Source organism: Bombus terrestris, chromosome 7 (genome assembly GCF_910591885.1).
Source record: "Bombus terrestris chromosome 7, iyBomTerr1.2, whole genome shotgun sequence".
Classification (NCBI taxonomy): domain Eukaryota; kingdom Metazoa; phylum Arthropoda; class Insecta; order Hymenoptera; family Apidae; genus Bombus; species Bombus terrestris.
The window spans coordinates 24,337,823-24,361,852 of NC_063275.1; the positions used below are offsets into that span (position 1 = coordinate 24,337,823).

The 24,030-nt window shown below is 36.7% G+C and overlaps 1 protein-coding gene across 3 annotated transcripts in view; it reads left to right on the plus strand.

The window, feature by feature from the left end:
- The first annotated feature begins 13,350 nt into the window (after positions 1–13,350).
- The window catches only part of LOC100644965 (BAI1-associated protein 3), a 127,066-nt gene continuing 116,386 nt past the window's right edge, over positions 13,351–24,030 (plus strand). The window contains exon 1 of one of the 3 annotated variants that reach the window (XM_012310732.3): positions 13,351–14,177. The gene's annotated coding sequence lies outside the window, so the exon portion shown is untranslated. The remainder of the gene's footprint in view (positions 14,178–24,030) is intronic. The other 2 variants (XM_012310731.3, XM_003396514.4) reach the window with 2 other exon arrangements.

Consider the following 24,030-nt stretch of genomic DNA (forward strand, 5'->3'; position numbering starts at 1 on the left):
GAAATTCTATTAGTTCGACAGAACTTCATTCGTTGAGAATAACTTGGTGATACGCCACGTTGTCACAAACGTTGGAAAGCGGTATTGTATCGTCAAATTGAGCGCAATTGCGCATGAAAGAAACTTGATACTAATTTTAAAATAAACACATAGAAAGGATGAAAATCTCTATATGTCATTTTTCATATTCGTTACAAATTGCAACAGAATAAATTATATATATGTATATTTCGTTAGAATCTTATTTCAAAAAATTCAATTGCATTTATGTTTTTTAAAGTATTCAATCTGTCCAACGTAATCAGGATTAATTATAAATTTCGCATAATCGCTGTGTGCGTACGTTCTCTGATAATAGCAGCGTACTTAGAATAATTATAGCTCATTTATGAAGCTAATTCGCCTCATAAACTATGGCTATAATCGTGTTTCGTATAATTTGGCATGTTAAAAAGATCAACGTACATAATTGATTTTCAAGCACGATATCGACTTGGATTACATGGCTATATACATGTATTTCTTAATTTATCTTTCCATTATAGGGTAATATAATAAGTTATTATGTAGTTATAATAATCTCCATCATCGATCATCGTAAGTGGTCGCTTTATGCGATAGAAATATCCGTAGACCGTGCCAAACTGTTCGTTACAATGATTTCGCAGTTCTAGCTGGTGATAGCGGTTTGCGGTTCCTTTTACCCAAAATAATTTGTCGTGGATTACCTTCGTTCGATCCGTTCGGTCACGTATGACCGAAATTGACGTAACGTAACTTGAAACGCCAGTGGAACTTTATCGACACATCAGGACGTTCAAGCTCTTGTTTCAAAATCACGATTAAAACAAAAGCGGTGGTCTCATTTCGTCTTATCGGGTGAAAAATATCTGAATGATAGTTGGGATTATTAAAAAGGCTAATTGTCAGATTTAAAAGACTGAAACTTTTTCGAAAAGAGATAATTAAATTTTAGAGGCGAATTTTTTAAGTAAACGAACGCGACTTTTGAAAAATAATTTTCTTTCAAAGCATGTACTTGCATTGTTGCATATTGGTGAAAGAATCGTTCGGAACATTTTAGAAAATGAAAATATATCCTCGAGACATTTCACAAATTCTGATGTAGTACGTCAGGAAATTTGTTATTTTACATTAAAGTTCTGTTTATACGCACAGCGGATAACATGTTATGATTGTTGAATTATTATCCGAGCTAGCTTGAAATACCGTGAATAGTTTCTTATTACGTAACATTTGCGAATCTCTATGTTCTCAGTTTACGTATTATTTCACGCATTCTATCGTAATTTAAGTAATTAGAAGTTACCAGACTATTCTTGTGATTAATATTAATAACCAATTAATAGACCATACTCTAAAATATAATGGTACGAAGATTTTAAATAGGAAGCATTCGTCTACTCGATTAAAAGAGATATGATAAATAGAACGTTCTCAAACGCTGCTTAATTCCTAAATATCTTCTTATATCATCTATTAATTACAAGATATTTACGTTAATTTCTAACAATGGTCTATAATTTGGGGATATTTGCACATACGTGGCTGTGGAATTGTGGTCATGGCACAGGAAATTAGTTATAGAACGGATTATTACATTATTGTGTAATTGCATAACAGTACTGAGTCAACATCTAAGTATAAATCTATACACAATATTGCTCGATAATGCCGAAGTGAAATTACTTACCCATAAATAAAATTATTTTCGTATCTATCAGTACATACCATAGACACGTAGATCCAAATTATTTGACTAACATTCGATAAGTGAACGTGAAAGTCGTCACGTGTTGCGCACGCATACACAGTCTATGAATACTTTCACGAAATCAAACAAACGCGCATCCATTGTGACAACATGCGCGCGAACATCGATTTTCGATACGCGATACTCGATACACGTTCCACCCTTAACATCTTCCCGATCTGTCCCTTTTTCACTCTCCGCTTTTCACCCTTTATTTTTCTCCGTTTTCCATCCGTATTCTCCGCGGCCTTGCATTGTTTCCTTCTTTTTGCATCGCCTCCGTTCGTATCTCTTGTTCTTCGTTCTAAATTCACCGGCCGAAAGAAGAGCAAACACGCGCGTTCACGTTATTCCGTGGCAGACAATAATAATCTTCGTTGTTTCATCCTCTTCGCGGCATGAAAAAGGCACAACATGTACAAATATTATGAACAACGCGTATCTGTTTTGCATTTTATGGCTTATCGCGTAGTTCGCTGAAGGAACAGCCGATTTGTTCTTTTTCCCTTCTTTCTTTGTTCCCACAACACTGGGCAGGATTTCTAAGGAAAAGTTGCTGGCTTAGATCTTGACTGGTGTTTGTTAATATAAGGAAGAAAAGAGGTATTGTCACGCTAAAATAGTCGGTAATGTTCACGCTGAAGAGAAATGATATGTCGCGTTATTTTTATTGTTGTACTTGTCTTTTTGTTGAAACGACGCATTCACTTCGTTCAATTAAATCGGTCGTTGATGTTAATATATTGCATATGTATATTTTAGGCGAAAAAATTCATCGACTACCTGTCTTGCATTTCATCATTTTCTTGTTCGTTTTCTTAATATTCTTGTATTTGTCGTGTCTTTAGTATGAAAGCATCTGGTCTTTTTGAAAGGTCAGCTACTCGGAGGTCTAAGGCTTTTAAGGTTAATTAATGCCAAGGTAATGTGAAAGCAAGTAATGCGAAAGAGGAACGAATTTCATTAACGTTCTTGATCTTTGAACGAAACCGCATCGAACGTTTCCCAGCTTAAAAATCTAATTCACTGAAACAGAAAATAAGGGAGAGCTTTTTAACTGAATTAAGAGTTTCTCCATCTATACGCTGCTTTTGCAAGTTTTTGCGAATCGAATTTGTTAATACAGTACAGTTTCATTATTTCATTTCATTTTGTATCGAAACAAACTTTCCTGTAAGGGGCATCTTCTTGAGTGGAGTCTTATTTACGAATGTACTTTTTAAGATTGTACGTGTATGTATATACTTTGAATTTGTGCTAATTTTTCTGCTAATCTTTAAAAATTAATTTTGCCTCTAAGTTTTTTGTAATATAATAGAATCTTATTATATAAACTTTAGTTTGTTAATTAATAATGCATGACGTAAAAGAACAGATAAGTCAGTTAACGCAGCAAAATGCAATCTCTTTGCCCGAGTTTATTACGAAATCAGGCTGAAGACAATGCAAATTCACTCCTTTGGAAAGTATTTTTTTGTCCGCCAGGAGCTATTCTTCCTTGTAAAGTATACCAAAGAGTTAATACTGTTTGTTTCGAAAGAAATAACTGATTCGGCCCGAGGAATGTTCGATCGGTTAATAAATCACAGCCCCTCGAATGGAAAATGATATGCTGCAACTGAAGGGGAAATGCAAAGAACGGTGGTCTTGAAAAGAAACCTTTTGGTATGGCGAAATATTTTTACTATTTTTCCCCTGTTGCCTCTTTGAATGTCAGATTTCCATCGGTGCAGAAGATGAGGAAAAAAGACACCGAAATATTTCTTCCGGTCAGCAAACCCGATGGTTGAAAAGATTTTCGATAGCCAGACTATCGGAAATTTTGTAGCGAAATATTCAAGTTGTTACATTTCCCAGAGCGAAACGCTAAAACGAACCATCGTCGATCGTAATTATCACACCAACGTATACATTTCGATGTCTCTAAAGAAAAGTAATAGAAATTACACGAAATAATTAATATACGGAATAATCGCGTTGTTCTTATATAAAAGGTTTGATAATTTTTTAAACACTCTTTTTTATACTATTCAAGATCGTTATATAAGAATATAGTTACTATAACAATGGTAAAAACAATACTGATTTTTATGACACTTTTTGTCATTATACAATATATATATATATAGTTCAAAATATTCGAATTCTTCGAATATAATATATTAAAATTCTATAAATTTTAGTACTAGGAAGTACGAAAATAATTAATCATTTCTGTCTTCGGTAATATTAGTTTTATTGTGTACTCGGTCGTTCAATCGAAATTAATGACTGCTTGACGTCAACGAATTTTCTTCGTCAAAACAACGTATCAGAAATAAATGCTTTGTACACGTTTCTAATTTTATAACGTTCAACTTTTACTATTTAAATCAAATTCTTTTTACTGTTCTATTGCTACGTGCTATGAAAACATTTCTTTAATTCTGTGAATTCTCTGTGAATATTCCTGTGAAGAGAAATGACTAATTCAACTACAACGTGCTTTAAAAATTATTATTTTGCCTGTTTTCCATTTTATTCACGTAGATCTAAGAAAATTATTTCAACGAATTTTATAACTGTATTATCAACTTGCGTGACATTGTAAAAAATTATAAGAAAATATTCACGAAGGGTTGTGAGGAACAGCATTCGCTGTAATATAGGAGGACACGCAGTGCGTGTGCACCGATACTTATACCGGGAGAACTAATTATAGCTGTTCATTTCCATAATTAGAACAGACAGCGGTGTAAATATTGCATTAGGGATGATACGGTGCTGGTACTTATCGATTAACGGGGAAATTTAGTCATGAATACAAGGACGGGGATTTAATAACTCTTGCACTTAGATACTTGTGTATCCACAAGCACAAATCACGCTATTTCTTTTATTCTAATTATCACACGATCATTGAATAATTTTTATATATCTCAACAGACTCCATACAATTTTTAACATTCCTATTTCTACAAAATATAGATATTTTAAAGGGACGTAAGAAGTAGACATTAAAAAATAAGTAAGATCTATATAAAATATTCAAATTTTAATTGCGTATTTGCTCTTTTCTAAATGTTTAAGGATAAAATTAAATTGCGACTTGTAAATCCTTGGACGTCTATGGCTAACTCAAACGATTTGCGTCATTTGTTTCATTAGGAGCTGCAACCATCGACAAACTTATATCACTTATTCTTTTTAGAAAACAGGCGAATCTTTTTGCCAGGAATCGACCAGAATCTATCAATCCCAGATCGTCTCGATCCTCTGATATTTTTCACTGCAGAAGTTAGATTGCTAGACGTAATCTGAAAGTGCTTTAGTGAGTGTTCCGTGAATAGCCTTTGACACTTATGATGAATTGTTTTACGTATCTTATCGTTCGGACATCGAGCCGAATCATTTAAGAACTATCTAGACTGTTGAACGATAAGCATGTATCACCAGGGGATCGAAACGAGTGGGAGTGGCATTTTCCGCGGCAAAAAGAGGTTATTCGTGTCGAGGGTAAACGAGAGGATGAAAAAGGGTTCTCCGTGTCGCGATTAAATCGCAGGGACCTCGAGAAAGATCTCGGAACTGCTCATTGATGAGTCAAAGTCGAGTACATGGAAATGTCGGTCAGAAAGGATTATGTCACTTTCCCTCTCTCTCTCTCTCTTTCTCTCTCTCTCGCTTCCTTTCTTTCTTTTATTAGCGCAAAAGCAACCCTTTTTCGTATTCATACGGTCGAGCAATCACGGTCGAAGTCTCTCCTGTGGTGTCTGTCACGTAAGTACGTACGTGTAGCCACAAAATTTATTCGGATTTCATGCAGACATTTCCTACATTCGTGTACGCGCGAACGTATGCTGACAGGAAAATTACGCGGAAAGAGGGTCGTAGTACAGAGATTGTTGCAGTTAGACAAACACGCGCACTGGATGCAACGGGTGGTTAAGTAATGCAGGCGAGAAGGGATTATTTTCAATTTGAGGCGAATGGGTCGAAATAGATGATGAAATATCGTTCCAGGAAAACAATTTTCAGTAATAAATTATTGACCTCGTTGCAGTTTAGTTACGAACTGTGTCTATGGAGTCCATCGAAGAACATATTTTCTTAGTTGTAGTTTTATTTACGCGTCGAGGGACGCGTGAATTTATAAAGATAAATTACAACGTAAATTCTAAAAATTCTATTTTTATATAAATTCTATTTTTCCATTTACTATATAAACAGAGAAAGGTTAATTTAATTACTATCTAATATTCTATAGCGTTTACAAATTTTGTTCGTTTAAATGTACAATGCGTAAGTAATAATATAAGACTTCCCCTTAGAATTTAAGGGGGTTCAAGAAATAAACACAAATTCACAAAATAAAATGTTATACGAAGTTAAGCTAACCGTGACACGTTGCCGTGCAACTTTCCTTAAGTAGATCGGAGACTAGTACGGAGACTATGTAGCCTTGTTCTGTATATGCAAATTTTTAGCAACTACGTGACTGGATAAGTTTGCGATCCATGTTTATCCCCGTATCTTCGAGATCGTACGTTTCTCTTTGAACTGACTCTGCTAGTTTTTCATCGACTGTAATTTTAGAAATTTTCAAGCAGTTTCCACGCCAAATACGTCGTTCAGAAATAAGTCATAATCATGATATTATATCGATATATCCATAGCACATTCACAGTAGATAATATCGACTATATTTTGTTAAATTTTATTTTTTATTTCATAGTAGAATAATAATAATATCACTGGTAATAATAACTAGGTATTTCGAACAGCAGAGAATACGCAGCGATGCAAGACATTGTATCCTGTAGACATTGTAGCTTTAGTTTCACTGGTGTTAATAACTCATTTAGCTTTAGTATCCATAGTCGATTCACGCGACCAGTATCTCGTTAATTAATCTTCAATCCTATGCTATTAAAAAGGGAGTCTCGAACGAACTGCGACGAGCAGATACATACAATATATAATTAATTTCCGACACTTTTGAGAAAAAAAAATACCGTAAGATTTATCTAAGTACATTATTTGAATAAGAAAAGTGAATACGTAATGTGTAATTAAAAGTTATATTGAACAAGAAACAACTCGTTGAAAAACATTCGTGCAACGTGAGATTTCTAGATAAGCTATATCGTTAGAAAAAATTGAGCAGACGGAGTCATTTGACAAACTCCGTTTCAAAATCTCAAGGTTCGAATCATAAAGCTAATTATAACGAAATAATATCAGAACAAAATAACTGTCGTACCGCGTTCGAATATGACTAAGAAAGCGGGCACCGTGATTACGACAATTTTAAGCTGGCGATCCCGAATTCTATAAAGTTTGTAAGAAGATTCTAGAAGTAGAAGCCGAAAGATAGGAGATAGTTTGAATTTTGTTTAAGTCCGTAAAGCTTGCTATTATTTAAAGAACTCACTGAGAGCAACTCCGAGGTAGCTAGAAACTCATTTAGATTCAGCCAATACTCAGACCTAACTAGGACACCTCAGGTTTGTGCTATTATGCCATATTATGCTAACCATAGACGCGAAGGAGTCGACCGGATGAACTTAGATACGGGAGAACTGGCGTAGAGGAAGCGTGAAATTGGAAGACCGTGGTGAAGACGGACGGAAATCGACAAAACTCGTTAGAGATCAGGGTTCAATAAATTTGACTAAAGACAGTGAGAACTCGAGTAACGCTGTTAGAAGCTGTCAGAACTATAGGAATTTGAGTGGAAACAATAGGATTCAACGATCCATGTTGAAGTGTAAGGAACTCGAAGGATCTGGATAGAGAACTGGCTAAAGAACCGGATAAAGAATCGAGTAGACGTAATGAGAATTCGGTAAAGATGGCTACTGGAAGTCTGAGCGAAAATGACGTTTCATATTGATATATCAGTCGCGATACTCCCCCAGGGTGTTGTTATACTCCTGATGTAGGAGAACATAGCTTAAAGTTCGTTAGAAATTGAATTCAATCTAAGTTGAGGGCAATCTGATCACTGAATCAACAATACGCTATTATGATGTTCTGATAATAAGTCTCTGAAGCGAATATCTGCGGAATCGAGACTGTTTCATGTTTGAAAAATAATAAAATCATACACAAGTTTATCGTTTAAAACAATTCGATTATATGTCGGAAATTGAAATTGGTTTTAATCTCACATTTTCCTATTTTGTGGTTAATTCTTTCTATAAAATGAATAAAAATCGTTATTGTTTGAAATCATGAAAAATTGGTTTATTTTTTTTATCAATATTTCAATTTATATGCTTGTACAACGTAGTTACTTGATATCACTAGCATGTAGCACGTATGTAGAAAAGTTAATAGTTCAGGTATATACCACCGTTCTGCTGGAATACTTGAAAATTGTAGAAAATCAATGTAAAGAGAAACGATGCATTAAGATATAGAAATTCGTAGAAGCCAAAGTTACTTCAAAGTTGGTTCTCTTTCTGTTCCTTTCCGCTTTGATTAACTGGCTTATCGAGCCATCTGCTGTCTTAAAGTGAATAAATTCTGATAAAACGCGCTGGCGATCCCGAAAGCGGGCAGAGACTGTGCGATAAGGTCTATTGAACGTGTCAACGAAACTTTCGTGTACACAGCCAGAAGGTGTGTTCAAAAGATTTGTCACCATAGTAACCATATTGTAACATACGTATATATTATCGATATTCTCCTGGAAAATTATTTGATTTTGATACTGATTTTCAACAATTCTGGAAATTATATTAAAAACTACGTGTACGTTTATAAAATATAAAAATGATTTTTTAATTATAGCTAAAAATCTTTTCCACGATATGACAGAATAATCATAATATTTGTTTTGTCAACTGAAACTTTCATTATCTTGTTGATAAAGAGATATCACATACAGTAATTTACTCAACGAACAAATACTCAATGTTACTTTAAACTTTTTCAATTAATCTTATCCTAAACAAGTAGATATTAAGCGAAATTGCCCATCATTTCACCTGTTACAATATAATACAGAGGCTCTCGATATACGCAATATGTTACATTTTATTCCACGTTTTTACCACCAGGAGATCAATATTATGTATCACGAGTCGTAGGAGGATTAGTAGAAGCTCAACGTGCTGAAATTATTTAACGTGACAGAAATTTAACGAGCCTTATATTCGCAACTGGAGAGACCCTGAAGCACGGAATTCACTCCATCCACGAAGTAAATCTTTCCAACTTTTGATCTTTCGTTTGGTCTAATCATAATGTATGGATCTTATGATTACTGTTGCTATCAGTGATATCGAGATCAATGAGCCGAGGCGAAATGGACCATCGACGAAGAAGATTGCGGGAATTCCCCGTCTGATTGTCGAAGAGCGGTCGCTACACCTTCATCCAACTTCGCGAGTCGACAATCGTCGTTAATGGCCTGGCATCTCTCGACCTGGAATCTCTGCTCCGACGAGACATTATACAGAGGAAAAATCTTGAACACAGAGCGATGGGAAGAAGGAAGAGGAAACGAGTGAGACGTTCGACGAATTTAATCGTGTCACGTTGATCGTACACGTTTCTGCGCCAGTGTTTCGCTAGAATTCGACCCATTTTGAACTGTTGAGCACGTTTCCGCGTTTTAGATACACGTGGTAGAATAATGTGAATTTTCGCCTCATTGTTCTTCCGTGTCCTGTAATACGTACCTTTGAGGCAAAAGACGGTAGGGTTTAAACAGGTTCAAAGGTAAATTCAACGCGTTTGAACTGGCCGGATTTCTGAAGGAACTTTCGTGTCAGAAAAATAAATTTCGCTCTACGTCCGACACTTTGATGATTCGCCACGAGGGTTGAATAACTTGTCGAGTGATTCTGAAAGTTTTGAGAGATCCGTGCTAGAAACGATGGACAGGGGTTTTGGTGATATTAAATTGTAGAAAAGAGCTATTGAGCTTGATAGTTTTTATATAGTACTTTTAATGAACAGTAAAGTCATCCAATTAGAACTTTTTGATTGTACGATGGCTAATTCGTTACAGTAATGCAAATGAAAAAATAAAAATATATAGATTGCCGTATCAAATATTTATTGGATATGGAACAGTTATTTTCGCTGTTATAAGATTTTATCGTTGCAATAGAATTTCATTAAAGAGATTCGAAGTTATTCGTTTTCAAAGGATAGGAAATTGAACATTCGAAATATTCAATTTCATAAATCTTTGAATTTTAACAAAATATTTGTCCGAATATTTCCTAGCAATTTTTCATTGATACAAACGAAGAATTTCATTACTACAGATCCGAATAATCTCTTAATGATCGTGCAGGATTTGTTGAATTTAATGAAAAATTGTGAGAATCCGCTCTAGAACTCGATGAAATGAAATACATCAAAAAAGATAGTTTATAGATAGAAATTTTATACGTTATATCTTCTCATACGTCATATTTTGCGCGAGAGATGCAACACATGTTGGCCGAGTCAACGTTTGAAATGTTCACGAGACCTGAAACTATTACTGTCTCTGTAACAGATCGTTCGCGTCCTGCTGTTCGTGCGAGTTGACATTTCCGTGGGAAATTGCGTTTGAACGTAACACAAGTCGAAGAAAATGAGACAGAAGATACACGATATCCTAACGTAGGAAAATCCAATAATTAAACAATAACAGCAACTTTGTAACTTTGAAATCTTCAAAAATAATATTCGAAACTAAAACGATTTCCATCGAATTTTATTTCTATGTATTTCTATTATTTATATTTATTCAGTTAAGGTATTTTGATTTGTTTACGAGTTAATGAAATTCCTTGAAAAATGCAATTATAGTTCTTTATTCTTGTACTGCGCAGGTTTATCGTCGAAGCAAAAGTAATGAAACGAAAGGTAATCGTAAATTCTACGATTCAATAAGTTAAGCATAACTGAGAACAAAACAAGAGCTATCGAAACACGGAAACAATAAAGAGGCTTGTTGTTGGAATCTAGACGGTCGTTGAATAAAGATTTCCACTTGTTCCTTGTAACGCCCGCATGCTCGACTACCGTCATCGTTGTTCGCATTTGTAAGATCGTTTGCACGGGAACCAATAGTTTTCATTAACCGGTCGTATTTCTACGTCAGCTCCATTTTCAGAGCAGTGCCGTTAATCGAAGATAAAACAAGTAGGTAATTTATATGAAAAGACTCAGGCGTATATTATACGACAGCTTTTCATTTCTCTTAACGTTAACTCTCGGATATTATGATAGGATACCATATTTGATTTTTATTTTAGCTGTTTTTAAATGGTGATAACCTTATGTTAAACTGAGAGTTTGGACTCTCCTACGTAATAATTTAATAGCTAATAATATTAATGAATCGGCAAGCCACAAATTGTAGAACATAAACTTCTCGTTCATAGGCTATTAATTTCTCATTTTACAAGAGATGTTATGTCAATGAAATTATATCGTTTACTTCTGGTTAAAGTACGTACTTTAATACAGCTAATGGTTAAGGTATACGGTTTCTTAATATACCGAAAAAAAGGTAGCTCTTAGATTTAATATCGCAGGGATAATTTTCTTTATATTCTCTCTATGTTTTTTCCTTCCTTTCCACTATTTCTTTCTTTTTTTCTTTTATCGAGGATGTCACATGGTAAAGGCTTGGACCGCATCGATAACAAATGTGTTCGAACGAATATCACGCTTTGATTGGGAATTTCATTGTGCGCGGCATAAAGCTCGGGAAAGAAGCGAAACGAACGCGATATATAATATCAGGAACGGACACGAACGATTTGTGCCAATACGAATGCTATTTGGACGATTGAAAATCGGTGGAAATGCGATCCACGATCCGTCGTAGACCGGCCGTGATTCGGTGCCTTTACCCGGGTTGAATGTGTTCCTAACTACATCAGGTTTTATCTCCAGCTTAGCTTAAAATTTATAGGCTGATTGGTCCGGGAAATTTAATAAATGGCTTGCCTACATTTTATAAACCTCTTTGTCGAGTCAGCAAACTACATTTACCATGCATTTCTACGAGTCTATTGTGTTTAATTTTTCAATATAATATGTTCGAATTACGCCGAAAACTTTATTCGTACCCATCGATGCTTGAAAGCTATCAGTGTGATAAGCATGTTTCTAATAAGCCTAACGATACTCTTTATTAGAGAATAGTTTACAATTATTTTAAGAAGTTTAGTACGTATAAAATACGTTTGGAAGAAAAATATAATTAATTTAATACGATTATAAATATCGTACATGCGACAATTTTTCATTAAACTCCAATATCGTTATTATTAGGCAACGAAGCGAAACGAATAAGAGACATACTTGAATGTATGATAATAGAATAAATAGTATGCAATCTCGAAACATTGGTTGAAGAAACAGAATCAAAGTTCCTCGTAGCATCCACAGCGATCGTCTAGCAAACTGCCAGTGCATCTGCATCAGCCATGGTTTACGTAATACGTAAACGAAGTACCCTAACACTTTCACCAAATACACATTATCCAACTTTCGGTCTTTCTACGTCTTCCCGCGTTACCGCCCTCGTTCTGTCAGCCCCGAATTCCGGTATTGACTGAATCTCATTTGTAAACTTCTTAGGAGCCCGGAATCTATGAAATCCCTGTGGCTTGTCCGGTTTCCCGAATTTGCTTGCACCACTTTTGTCCTGGTTTCCTTTTCGCTCGAGTACAGCAATTCCTATTTCAACAGTTTGCGTATTCACTATTAAGTCAGTTTTATCATTCAGAATTACGTAAAACGCGGTCTTTCGCGATTTTTTGTTATTTCAATAATATTTCCAGAGCAGAGAAGGACATGAATTATTCCGAAGCATTTTACGCGCGAAGAAAGCGAAATGTGCGAATTATTCTAAAGCGTCTTACGCATAAAGAAGAGGAAGGATACGAATTATTCTAAGATATTCCACGTATAAAACAACCAACAAAATTTCCAAAGGCAAAATCTTTCAAAATATGGGGATTTGACCGCGAAACGACGGGAACAGAGAACGTAATGATACGGATCAAGTGTACGCCGAAGCGATCGAATACACCTTATCAATCTATCACGGATATCGAGAGAAGGACGACACTTTGCCGTTTTCTGAGGAAGTCGATACCCTTGCCTTCCGCTAGATCCACCGAAATCCTCCGTTATTACGACAGTGGAACGGCAGTTAACATCATCCTCGAAGGGATTCGCGTTCCAGATCGCAATAAAACATCTCTGTCCCGTTGGTCCACACCTTAGGTCGGTGTGAACGCACCCAGAAGCCGCGTGAGCGGACAAGCAGCAGGCAGGTACAGGGGCCAGGCTTGCCAGGAGAGCGTAGGTGAGCTGAAATAGATCGATGGACGTGCTGCGCACGCAAGTACCTCCGGTTGTAACCCCTGCAGGGGGTAGGGAGAGCCCCATGCTCCTAGGTAGGGTTATCAGAGTGGCGAGGAGAAGGGGTCGAGCATGGGGGTGGGATCGAGAGAAAGGGAGACAAAGAGAAAGGAGGAACGCCGGCAGAGAGAAGAGTGAAAAGCGAAATTACGAGATAGGAGGGTTCTCTGCTTCGACGAGGGAAGGAGATACTGAATCGAGAACAACGAATGCTACGTGAACGCGTCCTCGATCGGACAAGGATGGAGATAGATACGCAAATAGGGACCAGAAAACACGCAGAACGATTTCATGTGCGATGGAAGTGGAAAGAAACAGCAGCGCGGGGATAATGAAGTACAAGGAAGTAACGCGAGAATAGCCCCTAAGGAGGCGAATAAAAGACGAGAATCGGATGAAAGGAACGACGAACGATATGTTGCGTGCGCGGTTCGAAGAATCTGGAAAAGCAAAAGGAAAGAAAGATCTGTCGAAATTTTAGATTTTCCCATAATAAGAAGCCATACGAAGTAAATACGAACCACAAGGACAAGCCTACTGTAGAATCTGGGGGTTGATACTCGTGTCAAGTTAGAGAGAGACAGTTTGTGAAACGCTGCGGGAGTGGGAGGAGCATGTAGACGAAGAGCACGCGAGGGGAATCCCTGGAGGAGGAAAGGAGATAGAAAACGGACCAGCCGGGTTATTGGAGGAGGGTGACAGGGTGGGATGGAAAGAGCGCGAGGAACGGAGACAGAGAAAGACGGGCACGCGACGGCATCTCACCTGTTTGCCAACCCGCCAGTCTAGTTTACGCGCCCGGTCATCCGCCGGCTCTACAAGTGGGTATTCCATTGCGACCGCTAGGCGCGCTCGTTCTATCGCGTACGAACGCTCGTTTTCTTTCATTCCGTCGCATATCTCTCTGCCGTGTTTGTCCACGCATCCGACACGACCCGTTCACCATCAGGATTTCTACGTGAAACTGCTCCACTCTGTTCCCCGGGGTCTTTCCATCGGTGGACACAAAGGGACACACACGATCACGGAAACGGTGAGTACCCGAGGGTCAGCGCACTTTAAACGATGGTCCAGCGAGAGACGGATATCGGTTCACGATTTTCCACATATCGCTTCCGAGATCGCGCGTCAAGTTTCGTTTGAACAAAAAACGAAGTGCTATCGTTTCATGGTGGTTACTCGACTTGATAGCGCGTTCGACGTTGTCGATGAACGAGAGCGTGGATTGGTCTGATCTATGGTGGTGGTCAGGTGGTGTTTTCGTTTCGAATGATCGATCGAGGAATGACTGACGGCGGGTTCTTATTGAGAAACCATTCGTAAGGAGTGATCTGTGAGTCGTTTGTTAGATTTCGAGTGAGTCTTACGTCGTTTGTGTCGAGAGGATAATGCCAAAGAATATAGAGATACGACGTGAGATTGTTATTCGTCGGAAATAATTTATTAAACGTATAAATTTTTCGATTGCACATATCGTTATATCGAGATACGATGTTTGCGCCGAAATTACGTCGGATCGGAATTTCTACGAACGTCGATATGTCGAAATCTCGTCAATCTATATTAAAATGATTCCGATTTCAGCAAATAGTCCGTGGAATATTATCGTTGTCGAACGTTTCGTACAGAAGGGACGAGTATAATCCGAGAAATCTTTGTCTAGTGTTTGAGTGTCTACGATTTTCTACGTAGTATATTTGCTTTCCGCGTTACGGCTATTTACACTTGTACTTACTTCCACGAGCCACTCACTTGCTTACGACTTCGTTCTAAAGTATCTCTATTTGCTTCCCTTTGTCTTTGCTTTCGTTCAAAAGGAAAGGAAAATATAGGTTTGGGGGATGAGGGAAAAAAAGGGAGCGCAGATGAAGGCTAGCGCATTTTCGCGAATAAAAATGGTAATCAGGCAGAAGGGTGACGAAGGTAATCGTGTGTGCGAAATTGTGCCTCGCCTTTCGATGAAAAAGTTTCAATCGACAAACCCTGATTTTGAAGGTCGGAGATCGCGATTTGAGGGTATGGCTATTCGTTTTTAAATAAACCGGATACCGTTAGACAGGCTTCTGTTTGTTACCTCGGACGTTTCATACAGTGTCCTTGTCCTATATTCGGCCAGCTGTACTGCGTTTGAAACAAATTCGCAATACAAATACTCGTGTTGACAAATATCGTGGACAATATATCGAACGTATCAAAGAACGTTGAAAAAAATAATTTCTCCGTAGTTTATGGATTAATCTGAGAATATAGAAACATAGAAGATATATCAACTTTTTCGAAATTCCGACACTGCACAAACATTTCATACGAGTCGTAGGATTTTCCAACTCGATGTATCAATTTTTGTCATTTTACGAATGAAATCAGTATGCTTTGAAAGAAAATTAATATCTTAGTCGTATAAGGCGATCCTAAAGTATGGGGTGACTCCGTATTTGAGTTAAGGGAAAGCATAACCACGCGGAAGTTAAAAGAATCTTAATGCGAAGGATATAAATGACTCGCGGTGAATTGTGCCGCGATTCATCAAACTTTCGAACATAAACAGAAGAGGATATTAATAGAGGCGAGCCGATGCTAGAAGAAAGGCGTCGACGATGACTTATTGTTGAGCGAAGCGGATAAATTTAACTGTCGGAGTTTGATTCATCACGAGGCAAACAATTCCTTAGAGGCTTTAACCTCTTTGCAATTTTACGATCCCGGTGTGGATTCTAGACTCGTTACAAATCTTTACATCTGTTCTCTTTCTTCGAGAAGGGTACTTACACCAGGTACTAATTATATCCAAAAGACAGAATATTTTAGACAAACCAGGCACAGCAAGGTAATTAGGCGTGTTTCTAATGGAACAGATTGTTTCTTCTTTGTTTCCAGTGACGATGAACGTGTTGTTTTACACTTCTGTGGTAGGAAAATGAAACTTTTTAATTAGCTAGAAAAAGGTTTATCCAAATGTCATATAAAACAAATAAGTGACAAGAATAGACGACTTGTAAAAATACTGACATTGACTGAAATGATGTAATATACAAAGTGGGTCACTTAACATTGTCGCTTCGATCGTTTACGTTATTAGTAGGTTTAAAAAAAGTTTGTTGTTTATAGACTATTTCCTTTAATAACTAACGAATATCGAAAAGGATTCAACGAATGTATTTTTTAGTAATAAAGAAGAAACGAGTATATGTATTCCGCACAACCGTATCTCTGTGCTTCGTTCCGCATTTTTGTACAACTTCAGCTTAAGCAGAATATGTAGAACAAATTTATTTACATCACCTTTGAAATCGAATCATACACGATGAAAATATAGTTTGATCAATTTATTATTGTAACAACGAAAAGAAAGGCAACTACGTTGCATTATATTCAGTGACCTACTTTCTGCACTCCAATTTTAAATGATCATTTCACCTTCTTGGTAAAATACCCTCAAAGCAAAATACAACCAAGGCTGTATCAACAGATGTCAAATCTTATAAGAACAGCAATTACAATTCTCAATTACCTAACTGCATAATTAATTATATTACAAATTACTGTCTGATATTATTTAAGGATCCTTGACCGATTGTTCCGTGCAGTTCAATTATTTATTAGCAGAACCTAAATGTCACTGATATATACATTATACCTAGTTTAATTTGCTTCTACATGAAATTTTAGGACGAAAACAGAAACTAACTTTACTTTGTTAGCGTTTGTACCATGGTATCACGTCGCCAATCACGTAGCTACCATGTTACGTGTTCAGGATTGCAGAAAACTCTAGCATTGACGTCTATGGTTAAAAGAAAATGCGAATCAGGAGCTTTTTAGTTATCTCGCAATTATCTCGAGGTTTTGGTAATCCTTCGGGTCTTGTAATTTCCATGAAACAAGACCGCCACGTAACAACAGTGATTTAACTTTAATTTGTTTGTTCGACCGTTTCCCTTGTTTCCGTTGAACGCCGTTTTTAATTAAAACGTCATCCGCAATTAAGAAAAATTCGTACAAAGAGCTGGGTATTTCTCAGTTCTGGAATTAGCTTCGAGGCTTCTTGGTATGTCGCTTTCGCGGAACAACGCAAATAAAGATGTCGTTTGAGGAACGAGACGTTCGTGAAACTTTTTCCCTCCTAAATGGCCTTAATTGTTCCATTCTTATTTATTTGAACATTGTTCTAGTAATATTATATCGAAACGTTTAATTCGTTATTCTTTGAGATATTTCCCAAATACCACGAATAGAAATTGATCATTTATTAAATTTATTAAATTTATTATAATAATCCTGATAGTTGAATTTGTTATAGGGAAATGTAATTGTGAAATTAATTACAAAGATCCTGTTGTAAATTCGAAATATGATTCGCGAAAAGAATCTGGAATATACTGCAATGTATGGTAATAATAGAATTAGTATTACTATTCTATTATTAATCATACTGAATATTAATAGTATTCGTAATGGCATAAAAAATGTATGAATCGCTTGTAATGGCAGAGAGATATTTTAGTCGTTAGATTAATCAGTGAACCACATTTTCTATGATTTATTTCATAATATTTGCTCTAGAATCTTATTCATAATGGAGTAATTTTGCCACCATGGGAACGAGAAAGCATTGAATTTAAGATAAAGCTAGCAGATACATATATTAAACTAATAGTACTTCGTACCGTTTCATTGTAGTTTGATACTATATCTCATGTCCTTATAGTCGTTCTTCGCACCTTGGTAATTCGTAATTTCATGCACGTGAATACCATAAATTGTTTCTGGAATACTCTGTATTTGTTAAATTTTATTTCTTCTCTTCAACGTTAATTTCTTGCTTCGTCTCGGACTTGACATAATTTTTATCGTGTCTATTTTGCAATAATCCTGGAAACATCTCAACAAAGCAAAACATTTAATCGAATTACACTATTATTATTTATTATATAATAGTTATTTCGCTCATCTTCGCTATTGATACGCATTGATAATGAACATTCGAGCCAAGGGCTTTAATTATGCAATAATTACCGCTAACTACGACTATTATATCGATGTCGGATGGGAACTGCGCTTATCATTGACGAATACAAGTTCCTTTATCGTAAATCTATAATTTATATTATTTATTTATTTCAAATTACGTATCTGAATAAAGAAATTAATTCTATAATTTTTAAATGATAGCACAAGGAAAATATGGCCAGTAACGCTTGAAAGGTGATAGGTTTGGTTGTAAAATTTGTTTTTACGATTCTTCTTTCAAACGATATTACAAGGTAGATAGTAGCAATCCCGATTTTTATAGATTAAACATCGAATTTAATTCAAAAACTTTAGAAAAATTTAATAAAAAGGAACTTGAAAGTAAGACGTTCGCCAAATTTTCAGGACAGACACAAAACTAGAGCGGAAGGAGGATTCTACTTCAAAACTATTGATTAATTTCTTGAACACATAACCGAAGAGTATATTGCCAGTGGCGAATTTATCTTTCGAAAGTTTCCGATACAGAGACGCCGATCAATACCAACAAACAAAACGAAGAAACCTGGCTTGTATCATAAATTTACAAAACCGTAAAGTCTACACACTGAATCCTTTTTTCCACAAAAAAGCCAGAGATCGGTTTAACAAGAAAGAACGAAAGATAGATAACGGAAGAAGAATTGTGCTACAAAATGCTCGGTTAGGTACTTTCTGAATATTTGATTATGCTACTTGATAAAATATTGATCGATCGAGGTCGGACATGTTGTATTCCATAAAAGATAATGGATCAACAATGTAGGGAACGAAGTATGCACGATAAAGGGAAAATAAAGCGAGCGCTCCTTTCGTTACGATAAAAATTCAACGGACCGGTAGTTGCGGACTTTTCCGGATAACCACGGCCAGTGCTTAATATCGAAACCACGGCGCCGTACACTTTCCAATAACTGCCTGGCCGGCCATCGAAATCGATGCAAATGAACCGTTTATTGGAGAAAATATGCCGAACAATAGGGAGAACGTAGCGAAACTAGCGCTGTAATCGTGGCCTAATCATTCCTGGCTCGTTCGTGTTCTCTTCGTCAAAAATAAGTTATTACACGAGAAATACGGACGACCGTTCGAAAATCATAGGAAGAATCGCTGCAGATTTATTATCCCGTAATAGGCATAATTGCGGAATAATTTTCGAAAATGTAGAATTAAATCTGCAAAATCTGTTAAATTTCAAATACTTCGCTGCGTGATACGAAAGGTAAAAGAATTAAAGCATTCTTATCGAACAAAGTATAAATTTTCAACCGATTACCTCGCTCGATCAGTTTTGACGTTTATCGAGTTACTCTCGAAATTCTGTAATAACATTGTATTAATTATACGCTACCTCTTCCTCGACACAATACGGAAGAAACAGGAAAACTAGTTGCTTAATTACGAAAGAACGAAGTAACTTATTACCATCATCCGTACAACGGAGGTTAGAAAGGTGTGCGTTATTCTTGAACCTTAAAGCAAATAGCTTCAAATGATCGTTGTATAAGTAAGATAAAGCGTGGAAATGATAATTCTCCGCGCAATTAAAACTCAGCCGATAATTAACGATAATGATTACAAATTGAACCGTATACGTCACGCTGATGGACAGAGCGTCCCTGTGTTTATTCGATACGTTAGCTGTTCGCGTGAAATATCGGTGTGTTAAAATAACCGATGTTTAGGCTAATAATGCTGGCTGTTTATTCCCTACGAGATGTCGCGTTAATGTCGATATTCGATACATAAAACCGTTATAAAAGTCACCATTTAATGGTGTCTCTCACAGTTAATTACGACGAATAATTTATTACGTACGATCGCGTCAGGCGCGAATTGTTGGTAGAAAAGTGCATGTCGCTTCGAATATCGATCGATTTCATTCGCCTTCGTGGCATTGCTCGTCTTTCGATTCGAATACGGTGGTAATCTCTTGTTGACCTCACCGAACGATTTCGAGAAAGAATGGAGGGAAGCTATTACTTAATGTTTCAAGCCTTTCGAACGTCCTTTTTCCATTCCGCGCGCAAATCTCGTTCGAAGCGTCTTACAAATGTTCGAAACATTTCTCCTTTCGATCGACGCGTGAACATTTTACATCGCGATTTATTTTATACATCTTTATATATCTCGTGTTATGAATTTCGGAAATTAATCGAACAGAGTTACTGCATTGACGCATAATACGATCAGATTACTCTCGATTATCTTTTAATCTTAATCATTTCAACGGAAATTAAAAACTTTATTTTGCAATTTCTTTCGTGCGTTTAAATAATCGGAGGCCATAAGCTCTATTTGTTGTCCCTGGAGTTTAAACTGATATTACGTTAACATTTTACACGGTCAAGTACCAGGTTGCTCTACTTAAATTACTTCTCTCAATTTCCTTAATCTGTTTCTTGTACAAATCAGGTTGCAAAATTGGAAATGTATGGAAGATTTATATTTTCAATCGATACATGCAAATTTTACAATGCAATTCCTTCACGTATGATATCTTAAGAATCGATAGCCAATGAAGTTGCACTTACCGATTTTGGACGTTAGCCAAACAGAGATTTATATTTTATACACTGATCTTACCTGCTATAAATTATTTCTCTTGTCAGTCTACTCCTTCCTAAATCTCGTTATAAGGTTCTTGCATACATGGAATCTCTTTCTCCAATCGATTTACGGATATTTTACAACATAATTTCTCCGAAAGCTTTAAAGGTCCGAGCCAAACAAAATCTACCTCGTCGCTAATATCGGAAGTTAATGGAACAAAAGTTAGATTAGGTGTTGCGTTAACACTCGAGCACGTTTGATCACCACTCCGTTCAAATTGTTTCCTTTATCACTCCATTCAGCACGCGCGTATTCAATATTCCGCATGGCTGGCAAACAGTGGCAGAGCAGAAGCGGCAGACGATTTTCCAAAGAGAATTCGTTCTGAAATCCGGCGGGAACACATCTCCCAAAGCCTCTTTCGTACGGGAATGAAATATCCCGAAGAGGGTAAAGACAAAAGGCAGCGCACGTTATATTTCCCGTTCAAGATCTGTCGACGATTTCATCTCGTAGCAGGTTAAACGAGAACAGGGGGAGAGCGATGATTAATCGGAGGGCTCGTTGGCCGTAGAATCGTTCGTCCGATTCAGTTAGTCGCAATTTACCTTCATACGTAGATCGGCGCAACTTACACAACTTTCTATTATCGCAGAAAACGCGATCGTTTGTAACACACGATGAAAATTAGTTTTAACATGTCGGATGCCAACGTCCGATACACGCTTTGCGGCTGCCCGAACGAACGTTTCCCATTTACCTCGCCATAGAAAATTCCTTTTTGCACGTTTCCTCGCTTTACGAGCTGTCGCGACGAATTCAAACGCCAGAAAATCACGGTGAACGCGTTGTGCCAGTAGCACGAGTCAACGCTCTATCGGACGTATCCGCCGCATGCGGTCAAGAAAATGTTGATTAAAATGGTTCTCTTTTCCTTTTCGCTTACGACTTTGCTATCGTTCCTGTTCCCTGCTGTAAAGATGTTAAAAACTCCGAGAAGATAGCGCGCCGTTGTTCGCGTGTCTGAACTTTTGCTTTTTCTCCTTGATAAAGTTCAATTGGAAGATTAAAGTTTCATCTGTAAGGAATGATTATCTATTTTTTACACTCCGTTTTCCAACATTGCTCTCGTCGCTTGTTCTTTCGTTTCTTCTTCCTTATTTTTACTAGTGGCAATCTAGACTTTTGCAGTAACCTAACATGCTGTGTGTGTCGCTTTAAAGCGACAGGGTAAAGTCTAATCTGAATATCATGATAATCTAATACAAGGCAGGGAGGAAAAGGTTGGAAACGACCCGTCACAAAGGAAAGATAGAAGATTAAAATTAATATTTGAATTTAGCTAAGCGATTAAGGAAATTATACAACTGATCCAGTTACTTTGTTTAAAGCTTTCGTAATCGAATATTTCTAAGCAAAATATAAATAATTCGATTCTTTCGTATTTCTGCTCGCACGAAGCTTGGTTAATGGAAATTTTCGAAAGCATCGATAGCGACAGAACGACGTTTCCTGCGGCAAAGGCCGTTTTAAACTGAACGCGGATACAGAAAACGCACCGAACTCGAAACACGGATTGAAAGCAAAGAGCTGCAGAATTTCTTTCATATGTCGAATTCTAAGACGGTCGACGTGACCTAAATTGAAACAAGGGACTGGAAGAGAAAGGCAGTAACTCAACTAACTCGAACATTCAACGAAAGTTTTTCCCTAACTTTTTAATATCGCGCGATGCACACAGATTCAAGTGGATGCCAGCGAGCACGAAATATCACTTGTTTTTTACAACTGTCATATATAATAAAAAGTATCCCGTTGAAAGATGATTCAACACGGAGGAACGAATAATACAAAAAAATGCAGAAAAGAATCTTTTCTTTCCACAGCTTCTTAGTTGTTGGTTTCAACTACACGGTTCACACGCGGAGACAAAATATTCGATCCTTTTGCAATTTGATCGAATAACTTATAACAAAGACACAGTTGGTGAAATTTGTATTTCACGCTCATAAATATTTACAGTTGATCGTCGTCGTTATACTATTCCATAAAAGAGTAATGATAAAAAAATAAAAGTTGCTGGATAATAAGCTGAAATAAAAAAAAGAAGTATAGCTACATTATTACGAAATTTATTTTAAAAACTATAAATTTATGCTTATTTAATCAATCTTCGAACTTTATATCCCTGAAAACATGGTTTGAATACATTGTATTATTCGTATTCTCAAACGAAAATATACGAGTCGACAAACTCGGTTTCTTATTATTCTTTCCTATTAAATCGCCCTCATTTAAGTTATATTACCCGTTGCCAGGCACACTGTATAGAACGATTAGGTCACAAAGTCACCAAGATTTGATCGTTAAGCATCGTTTATGGCGAATCATTAACACCGGGGGCTTATCGTGACGGGTTAGCGATCTGAATCTCTCTGTGAGTGGTTAAAGGGTAATGGTCGCGACCGGTTCTATCGTAGCGTTTTTCTCGTTCGAATCGTCACGAGGGTCAACCAGCACGCTCGGTAATTGCGACAGGACGTGACTGTGAAAGAAATTCCCTTTATTCGATCTTAATTCATCCCACGGGTACGAAACGCTCGGGATTACATTGCTTTCAGACTCGTTATTCAGCTGTGCATACTACTTTTTCCTATTGGCACGGGCAAATCAATTAATCGAACAGATTTGCGACAGATCTTAAGATTTCCGATAGATTGCTCGATCGAATCGCTTGAACGAAACGATAAACTGACAAGTCCGTATTTTCGTGTAACGATATTTATAAAATGGCGTTTATGAGACAATGGTATGCAAAAGTTTCTTACAAGTTACATAGATTTTTCGTTCTATATCCCAAAGGCGATGTTTTAAATAATTCTGCATGACGTTGTACAATTGTGTAACAGTATTTATTCGTCGTACTTTTATAACCAGCATCGGTTAAAATTTGTATAGACGTCGCTTTTAGAATATAAAATACAAAATCTATCTGACTTATTTTTGCATACCGGTGTACTTCTCGTTGAATTTATCGTTTTAAAGTCGCGTGCGAAATGAAAGGTATTTTTTAAGAATATTTAATTAACGGAAAAATATGTACATAGTCATTTTTATTTGATAGTTTACGATTGATCGTGTAACGAGTACTTGCTTCGCTAAAGTACGAAGGATTTAATGAACGTGTTGAGAATATACGTCTTTTTTTTAAATTTATGTACGAGTAGCTGTCTCTGTGACGTATTATTAATATCCGTTAATACTGTTTGAACGAATATTTAATTAGAATCGTAGCTATGAAAGGGAAAACGCGTGAACAAACG